The sequence below is a fragment of the Populus alba genome, chromosome 8, assembly GCF_005239225.2.
Source record: "Populus alba chromosome 8, ASM523922v2, whole genome shotgun sequence".
Lineage (NCBI taxonomy): Eukaryota > Viridiplantae > Streptophyta > Magnoliopsida > Malpighiales > Salicaceae > Populus > Populus alba.
In genome coordinates this window covers 18,414,394-18,423,815 of record NC_133291.1, presented here as the reverse complement: position 1 = coordinate 18,423,815, position 9,422 = coordinate 18,414,394, and the positions used below count along the sequence as shown (strand labels likewise).

General features: G+C 35.5%; 1 pseudogene; it reads right to left on the bottom strand.

Moving 5' to 3' along the window:
* Positions 1-5,312: 5,312 nt before the first annotated feature.
* On the bottom strand, positions 5,313-9,176 carry LOC118032831 (translocase of chloroplast 159, chloroplastic-like; annotated as a pseudogene).
* Positions 9,177-9,422: the final 246 nt, after the last annotated feature.

The following is a 9,422-nucleotide window of genomic DNA, read 5'->3' as shown; positions in this document are numbered from 1 at the left end:
CCAATTCTTAATACCTTGCTTGTTAAATGGTTAATCAAGATTTATGGTGGGTACAACAAATGCTTGGCACTTTCATAGCCAACCGTATGGTGTTACTTAAATAAGATAATTAATATGATCATGTTAAAAATTTATAATGAACTATTAAGGATGAAATCATCCAATTGGAACCTTCTTTGTGTGTGGTTTCCAGTTGATTAATAAAAAGAGTTTATACTATACCTATTTCTAATACTATTAGTGGATTCTCTAATCTTGACATTTGTTTTTATCATTGTTGAATCCTCACATTAATCTTACATCTCAAAGTCCTCTTTAACTTATTATTATTATTATTATTATTATTATAATTTATACAATTAACCTCTATATGGTTCGACCCCGGTCTTGCCGGGTTATTTATTACTTCGACACTCCTGCACTTGGGATAAGACATTAATCTTTTGTTCGTGTCAAGAATCACCGTGTTATAAATGGTTATCACGGATATTTATTTTGGGATAATAAGCTTTGTATCCCGAAAACATCAGTGCATGAATTTTTTATATGGGAGATTCATGCTGGAGGTCTTTCAGGACATTTTGGAAGGAATAAAACCATCGAAGAGGTGGAACGTTAGTTTTTCTGATCTAGTTTGAAAAGAGATGTCGTTAAATCAATAGGTCAATGTCGAACTTACCAACTAACTAAGCATAGAAAACAAAATATTAATCTTTATACCCCATTACCCGTTCCCATTTACCCTTGGCAAGATGTAAGCATGGATTTTGTGCCTGGGTTTCCACGTACTGCAAAGAAACATGATTATATTTTTGTAGTTATCGACCGCTTCTCTAAAATGACCCATTTTATTCCTTGTACTAAGACCACAGATGCTTCTAGAGTTGCAAAACTCTATTTTAACGAAATTGTCAAGTTGTATGGTCTTCCCCAAACCATAATTTCGGATAGGGATGTTAGATTTACAAGTTATTTCTAGAAAACCCTTTGGCATATGGTGGGAACCAAATTGAAGTTTTCTACTGCTTACCAACCCCAAAATGAAGGTCAAACTGAGATGGTTAACAGGAGTTTAGGCAACCTTTTAAGGTGTCTAGTGAGTGATCATAATAGGAATTGGGATATGATTCTTCCTACGGCCCAATTTGCCTATAATAGCTCTATCAATAGGTCAATAGGCATGAGTCCCTTTCCAAAGTGTCTGGGTCAGCCGAGTCTTTTGCATGTAGAATTTAGGATTTGCATATTGAGATCACTAAACAGATTCAAGCAACTAATGTGCCATATAAACTTCAAGCTGATTTACATAGATGACATAATGAGTTTAATGTGGGAGACTATATTATGATACAAATTAGACCCAAGCGGTTTCCTTCAGGAACTAATCAAAAATTACATGCACGTAGTGCTGAGTCTTTCAAAGTGCTACAATGGGTTGGTCTAAATGCTTATGTTCTTGATTTACCACATGATTTTGGCATTAGTTCTACATTTAACATTAAGAATCTAGTTACATACCATAAGCCACTTTCCATTCCAAATGATCCATTTGAGATACCACTTAACTCCCCTCCTGATGATTATATTGAAACCTCTATCCCTTTCACCTTGACATCAGCACAAAAGGATAATATTGATGCTATTCTAGATGAACATGCTGTTTTTCACAGGAATGGTGAGGTTCAACTTTTTCTAGTTCGCGGGGTGGGTCGACCTAATTCGGATTGCACTTGGATCACTAGAGATACTTTGCAGCAAATTAATCCATATCTTTAGGAGTACTATCAAAGTTAGCCAATGCTACTGATTGTGCATCAAAAGTATCATTAAGTCTCTTATTTTACATATGTATTTATTGTTTTTATTTGGGTTTTTTTATAATAATTGATGTGCTTTTTAGTAATGAAGTTTCTTTTAATATTTCAATAGGTTTTTGGAGCTTAAATGAATTATTTCAGAAAATTCAACGTCGGAACTCAGAACAAAGAATTGAAGAGAAATTTAGTTGAAGATTGAAGCAAATCTTGGTTCAAATAAGTGCTCCAAATTTTCCCCAAAAATCAATTCTATTCCAATTCTAGAAAAGATTATCATATGATCTATTTCAAGCCCAAACTTGCCTTATGTTGTGTGCAAACTTCAACCATCAAACACTCAAGGTTTCAATGTCAATCTTAGCTCAAATAATAGGTACATTTGTATCCTTATTTAATACTTAAATTCAGCCCCAAATCATCCTCCAAATCAGTCCAAACACAATCTATGATCTTACATGTCCACACAACGATTAACATTTGATTTATTTTGGATAATTCATTGACCCAAGAGGGAAAGCACATGGATGTAAAGCTGGAGGGGACATTGTTACACTATTTTGGTTCAAAAATACGAAAGAGACAGCTCATAAAGGAGGAAGAAAAACGTGCACCAAAGTGGTTTCCAAGCTGGCCTGATTGGATTTTCCAGAACACTTTTTGTGTTATGCCCATAACTTTTGACTCAAATATCCAAATGAGTTTTTATTTAATGATCTGGAAATCTAACATAATTTTCTATAAATATGTCTCTAATAGCCATCTCCAAAAGAGGCTTCTATGAGGGTCAAATTTCTGTCCAAAGTTAGTGTCATATTTGTGTCCGAATTCTTACTGAAATTGTGTTGTGTTTTTCTTTGTAGATTTCAGTTCTTTAGTTTATAAAACTCATTATTTCAGTTTGATTCAAGTTATTTCATGTTTATTAAAGTGTTCTTATATATAATCATGGTTGGCTAATCTCTTTCTTGGATCCAAATCAAGGATAATGGTGATTGAGGTGAGTTTTTTAAGATATGAATGAATCTTATTGTTTATCTTCTCATTTTCTTCATGAATGTTTTATTATTGCAAAGAAATTTTAGAAATCATTTAGGTAATGTTATAATTTTGATTTTTTATGCACAAACCTTAGTTTTGGTATAGAGATTGTTTTATTCAATGTCTTACTTCATATGAAAGTATTTGTTCATTCTTAAGCAATAATCAATCTTCATCTTTTTAAACTTCATTGTAATATCTTTCGATCTAATATCACCATCGTTGATATTAGGTTGAGTTATCTTATATATGTTGAAGAAATCACTAATACATCACCATTAAAATTGATTTGAATTAAGACTTACTTTTCTTGTCATTTAAAATCTATTTACACATTTTCATCTTTGAAAACAAATTCATCAATTATTTTCAACCAAGTTATTGTTAATTTAATTTCTCTCGAGTTTTTTTTTTGTTACCTAACTTAATTTCCACATCTAGCTCTTTGTGGATATGACCTCGATCTTACCGAGTTAATTGCTACATCGCACACTCGTGCACTTGCGAGTTAAAACAAGCCGATCATAAAAAGCGGTCAAGCAGCTACACTCGACGAAGTCGAGTTTCTCTAACCTCAGGAGAGTTGGTGGGGACAACGTAAGATGGCCTAGCCATGCTTTAGTTAGGAGACTAAGCCCATTTAGGCCTATCTTATTGTTATTTTATTTATTTGAAATTATTTATGTTAAATAGTTTGATTTGATAGGTTGAGCCCAATTGCAAGATGTTTTAGGATTTTACTATTTATATGTTTCTTTGTCATTTTGTAAGACAATTTTGATGATTAATGAAAATATTATAGACTTTGCATATCTTCAATCCCTATTCTTTTTTTCTTTAGCTTTCTTCTTTTCTCTAAAAACTTCTTTCTTTCACTGCTTTAATTATTATTTTTATTATCCTGCGCATCAGAAACAAGAGTTAAATTAGGTATCTAACAAAAAAAAAAAGTTAACTTTTCAACCACATAAGCTGACTATATGCCTACATATTTGCAGGCCATGTTATCTATTTGAGTAATGTCTCTAAAACCATCTCATAATGTACCATATATAAAAGCCCTAAAGATTGCGAACTCAGAATTTAGCTGCAATGCTTGATGTATCTTCTACCATACAACCACCACCAAATGCCCCTCCAGATATGTGGAGCCTTGCATTTTCAAAGATCTAAACTGCAACATTGAGGACCAATTAACCTTTATGGAAAGTAGTAAGTCAATTAATCCTATTGCTGCATGTTAGTATCTTAAAGATGGAGAGACACCAAGAGCAATTGCCCATTCCTAACGACCATCCTGGTGTTTTGCAAGTCTGTATGCACATGCAAGTAGCTGAAAAAGCTGAGGCAAGGAAACAAGCAATACATAGGAAGAGGTTAAGAGAATCTCATATAACAAGCAAACTTTGAGACAAAGTAATTTCGTTGTGTTCTTCCTAAAAAGGTAAATCTCCGGTATTAATGAAGATTAAGGAAGGAAAGAAGAAAGCCATGATTTCAAAATTATAAACTCCATTACTGAATGCTACAACTCCTATAATATTGCCATTATCTAAATATAAAATGTATGTTGAGAAGATGAAGTTACCTATATCATCTTATTGTTGCCAAAAGTTGAATAAGAAGTTCTGAGCAATTTCAGAACAAATTTGTGAGACTGCATTAATAATAAAGATTTGAAACTGCAGTAACAAGACTGGAACTCAATTGACTAATGACTGCAAGAGAATGCATATGACAAGTTTTCATACGCTTTAGGCCCCACCTATTAAAAGAAAATGAATTTCTCACTTATCCCTTCAAATGGTCAGCAAACCTAGAAACTAGTTCATCTCGTTCTCTTTCATAGGTAGCAATTCCATCTTGAAAACAGAAGAAAACATCCTAACCATGGCAGCAGAGCTCTCAATGCTAAGAGCCAAAATGAATTCCACAGCTTGCAAATAAATTTCTCACCACTGCAAAACCAGGATCAATGTATTGGCAATGATCGAACCATATCATAAAGACACTTGTATGTGGGCAAAATCCATCTGAATCCAAAGTCCAATACAGTACATTATACAAATAATTAGTTGGAATTAAAATATGAATAAACTTCACTGGCACTAAATATACATCAGTAAATCACTGTAAGAAAAAATTACAATAACCAAGTCCTTTTCATTTTGTGTTTCACCTGCCTATATGCTATTTAACGGGTTAATTAAGATAACCAGCAAAACCAAGAATCAAAAGAATCATCCAACCACTTAATAAAGCATTGTATGGAGGCTTCATCTCATGATGTAACAACTTAGGAAACCTGCAAAAATATATAAAAAGTCCAACAGACTGACCAAAAGATGTTGCAATCATAATTATATGTGAGATAGTGAATCTCCTTTGCTGAATGTTTATTTTCCTATCAAAACTCAGCTGATGACTAAAAACATTAATTAAAATGGAAAAAATGACCTAATAATCTAGCTTATTTGAGCTTCCTACGTTAGAACCAGGATAAATACTCTGAAGGATGGACACTATAATTGGCACAATACCAATACGTACAGCTTGCAGTTCCGAGTTGTTTGTCTTATTCTTACCGCTTTGCTTATTGTTCATCCCAACACGGATAGCCATTTTAGAATTCCTTCTAACATAGAATTGACACTGTAAATGGGCCATTAGACCCAAATCACCCCTCCACTTCATCAAGGAAAAACCTAATGTGGATTGGTCTTGTTCTATAGGAAAATCTTTACTCTTAAGGTGCACTTCAAGGTTTGCTCTATAGGCAATATCACCACCAGATCTTACAGTGCCAGCATTTCCTACCAAAGCCAAGCGCTTTCCAACTGCAATTTGATCCTCAATCTTGAGTCCAGTGACTACATTTTCACCTAATAGAGTAACTGATATCCCAGCTAATGTTTTGTTCAATTTAAACTTTTTGAGTTTGGTCTCACTTCTCAAGATATAGGCAAGTTGCCTTCTGATAATCTGGATGTCAAATCCTGCCATAGTTGAACCGTTTTATCCATGCTTTGCACAAATTGAAGAATCTATTTGGATATTAAAGTCTTTCTTATCTTTTGTGATTTGAACCATAAATGCACCAGGAAACTGACCAACAACAGCAAGATTACTTTCAATGCTAACACCATCATATCCGCAATCATCGTCCCACCCCTGGGCATCCAAAACTGGCCTAACAAGAAACTAGGATGCAAGCTCCAAAACTCTATACTTGTATGAAGGATTGTTGATGTCAAATGAGTGTGGGAGGACAAAGTCAGGCAAAGTAACCGGTACTGGTGTTGGACCTTCATCTTCCTAGTCCACATCTTCCCCAATGTTGTGATAATCATTTCTGCTATTTTTACCTCTCTTCTTTATCTTCTTCAACCTTTTCAACTCATCCCTCCTCTACTTTTGAAGGAGTTTCACCCGATAATCATACTCCTCAAAATAAGCTTTCCTTTGCTCTTTGTTGAGCTTCTAAACCCGAGATTTCCTCAAAGGCTTGAATGGTGGAAGCTGGTCATATCCATCCTCATCTTCTCCATCAAAATCAAAGAGATCAACCAAATCCATATTTAAATCAATGTCTTCTCCACTCAGGTCAGTAGGGAGATTTAGATGAGAGCGAGACTGCAATAGAGAAGACATCATGTGGGGGTAGAGGTAAAGTGCAAAGTTGGAAACCAAAAGGTTTCTTCTCGTCAAAAACATCTTCAGGCTTGGATACAAAACTTACTTCTGACAAAACCTTAAGTGAGTAACACAGCAGTAACAATTGGGGTCTCCAACTTTGTCCATTCGGGAGAACATTTTCTCTATTTTTGTTCTTCTGGCACAAAGAATGGTTCTCAATGCGAGACACTGGACGTTTTATACTTGGATGCATTAGATGCCGATCACCAACTGACTAGATGATTGCTTGCTGAATAACACAAGATCATTGAGCAACACATACCTCAAAACCTAGGGATGACCCAGATGGTCCATCAGGTGGAGAAGAAGCTGCGTGTGTTAGAGTTACAATTGCACCATTCCATATTGATGAAGTTAGAGTTCTGGAAAGCGATCTTAACAACAACAAATCATTGTGATCTCTATCATGGGTGTCTAGCCTGTCAACATAGAGTACAACATCAAGAGGAAACTTGTTTATAAACGTTTTTATAGAAGCTAATATTTTCCTGTTGGTAGCTTATTCCTTTATAGAGGACTTGAGACCTGGTGTGTCAATGATTCTAATTTTAACTCCATTGATTGTTCCAACTATCTTATTCACCCTAGTTGTGGCAAGCGCAAATGCATTGATCTCAACTCTCTTCTCACCAAAAATAGAATTAATGGTAGCACTTTTTCCCACTCCAGTTTTCCCGAGAACCAAAATGTTTAAAGAGAAGTCTAAATCATCATTGCCCTCTGCTTCAAGCTGCATGGCCATACTTTTAGCATTTTCAAGGCTAAACAGTTGACTAAAACGTTTCCCTTCACCTGGGTCTAGCCGATGGAGCACTGATTCAACTATAGAATTTTCAGGAGACTGTCCTAGTCACTGGACAAGTGTCAAGAACTTCACCCTTATGTTATGTATCTTCTCTAAAATCTTCTCTTCTTCTTCACTTAAAGTGCACTTTAGCATATATGGTGGTGGAGCAGGTCTACTAGAGTGAAATGGGAAACCTGAACCAGCAGGTCGTTCAAGAGAAAATAATCTAGAACCATCAACCGAGCTTATTGTTATCCTGCCTCCATCCAATTCAGCACCAGTTGTTGCTTTCAAAAGAGCTGCAATGCATCATAATCAAATAATTGCTTTCCTACTGGCTCTTTAACAACGTCCACTTCTTCATCTGAGTCTATATTTTCATCCGAGTCCATAGTAATTTGTCCACTTATCGTCTATGGATGATCATGATAAGCTTCAATCCCTAGAGGATAAGAGAAGGCTAAATTTTATGGTAATCCATTCATGATGTGCTTGGTTGTTCTAGAGCCACTAAAAATTAACTCTTCGATATGATTGTCAGAAAGTAAGCCTTCTTGTCCTCCTATTGTTTCTGAATCAAGGTTTGCTTTATATTTGATATCATAGGAAGTTGTATAGCTTTCTCGCAGATCTTCCATTCTATCACCTTTAGAGGTTTCAAGAGATTCATCATTCACCAAAAAGTTAATGGGCTGAATAACTATAACAACATGACTATTGTCCTCGACCAAATTAACTAAACTAGAGTCATTAACAAAACCATTCATCACAACTGCATCTTTAGGACCCAAAACAACATTATCAGGTCCATCATCCCTCTCCATTAACAACCCAGATTGGTTGTCAACAGAAGAAGAATTACTCTGAACCAATAACTTATCTTCTTTTTCTTCTTCAGTTCCCAGAGCTTTAACTCAAAGCATGGTATCTTCTCTCTCTTGAACCCCAAAACTAGGAACGTTGACAACATCTGAAAGCCTTCCATCTTCCACTCCACTCATCACTCCCTCATCACCAGCCACCTCATAGAATTCATCATTGTCCATTGACAACTGAGCAATAAGCCTAGCTCCATTCGAATTCACATTGTCCAATTCAATAACAGAGACAAATTCATCAGTCACACTACTCTCCTTCTCCTCCTTCGCAAGAACTAAACTTTCTTCATCTCGGTCACCCAAAATGGTCTGGAAACTCGATACCTTCCACCCAAACCACCCTCTTCGCTGTTTTTCTCATCCGGGTCACCTAAAAAAGGCCTCTCAGATGTAGTGTCAAAACCTTCTTTACCACTCACAAACTCATTATCAACACTACTACTACCACTAATGTTGCTTTCAGAGCTGTTAGTTTTATAACCATCAGATTGAAAATCATCAATCGTAACAGGAGCTCGGATAGGGAAAAAAACCTATAGATGATAGTAGTGAAGGGGTAGTCCCTTGTGTTATTGAAACAAGGACATGGGTCTTTGAGGCCATGGCATCAAGTTCTTGGTTTTATCTTTAAACTCAGTATAACAACACACATAAATGCCAAAGCAAGGAAAAAAGGTTAGGCCTTTTCTTTAGTATGGTGCTAAGGTTGTGTTGGTAGAGAAGAGAAACCAAGGAGATGAATCAAGGAAGGGAAGGAGATAGGGTTTTTTGTATTCGGATAAAAAAGACATGTAGAGCACCTAAATAAGTACATGAGATGGATTTAGGTTGTCTCTTCTGATGTTTTTCTATGGTTTTTGGAGTTGAAGCATTGGGCGAGGGTTCGGTGTGACAAGTGAGACTGTGAGAGAGATACACTCGAGGTGGAACTGCATAGGCCCTAGCGAGTTATACCGTCATTACGCAATTGAATTCCCAATAAAAAAAAATTGAGTTGTAATTTTTTTCTTTTATTTTCTAGTAAATTGTTAGAAACTAAAAAACTATTATTGGTTGAGTTAATTTAGTGCCAATTGACAACAGATAACAGCATGGTACTTCTGGAAAATTGCAGGGATTTTTTTATTACTGTGTAAGCATGCATTTTTATCTCCTTAGCAAAGAAGACAACAATATTGAGCGGAACAATTATTTAAGAAGGTTGGG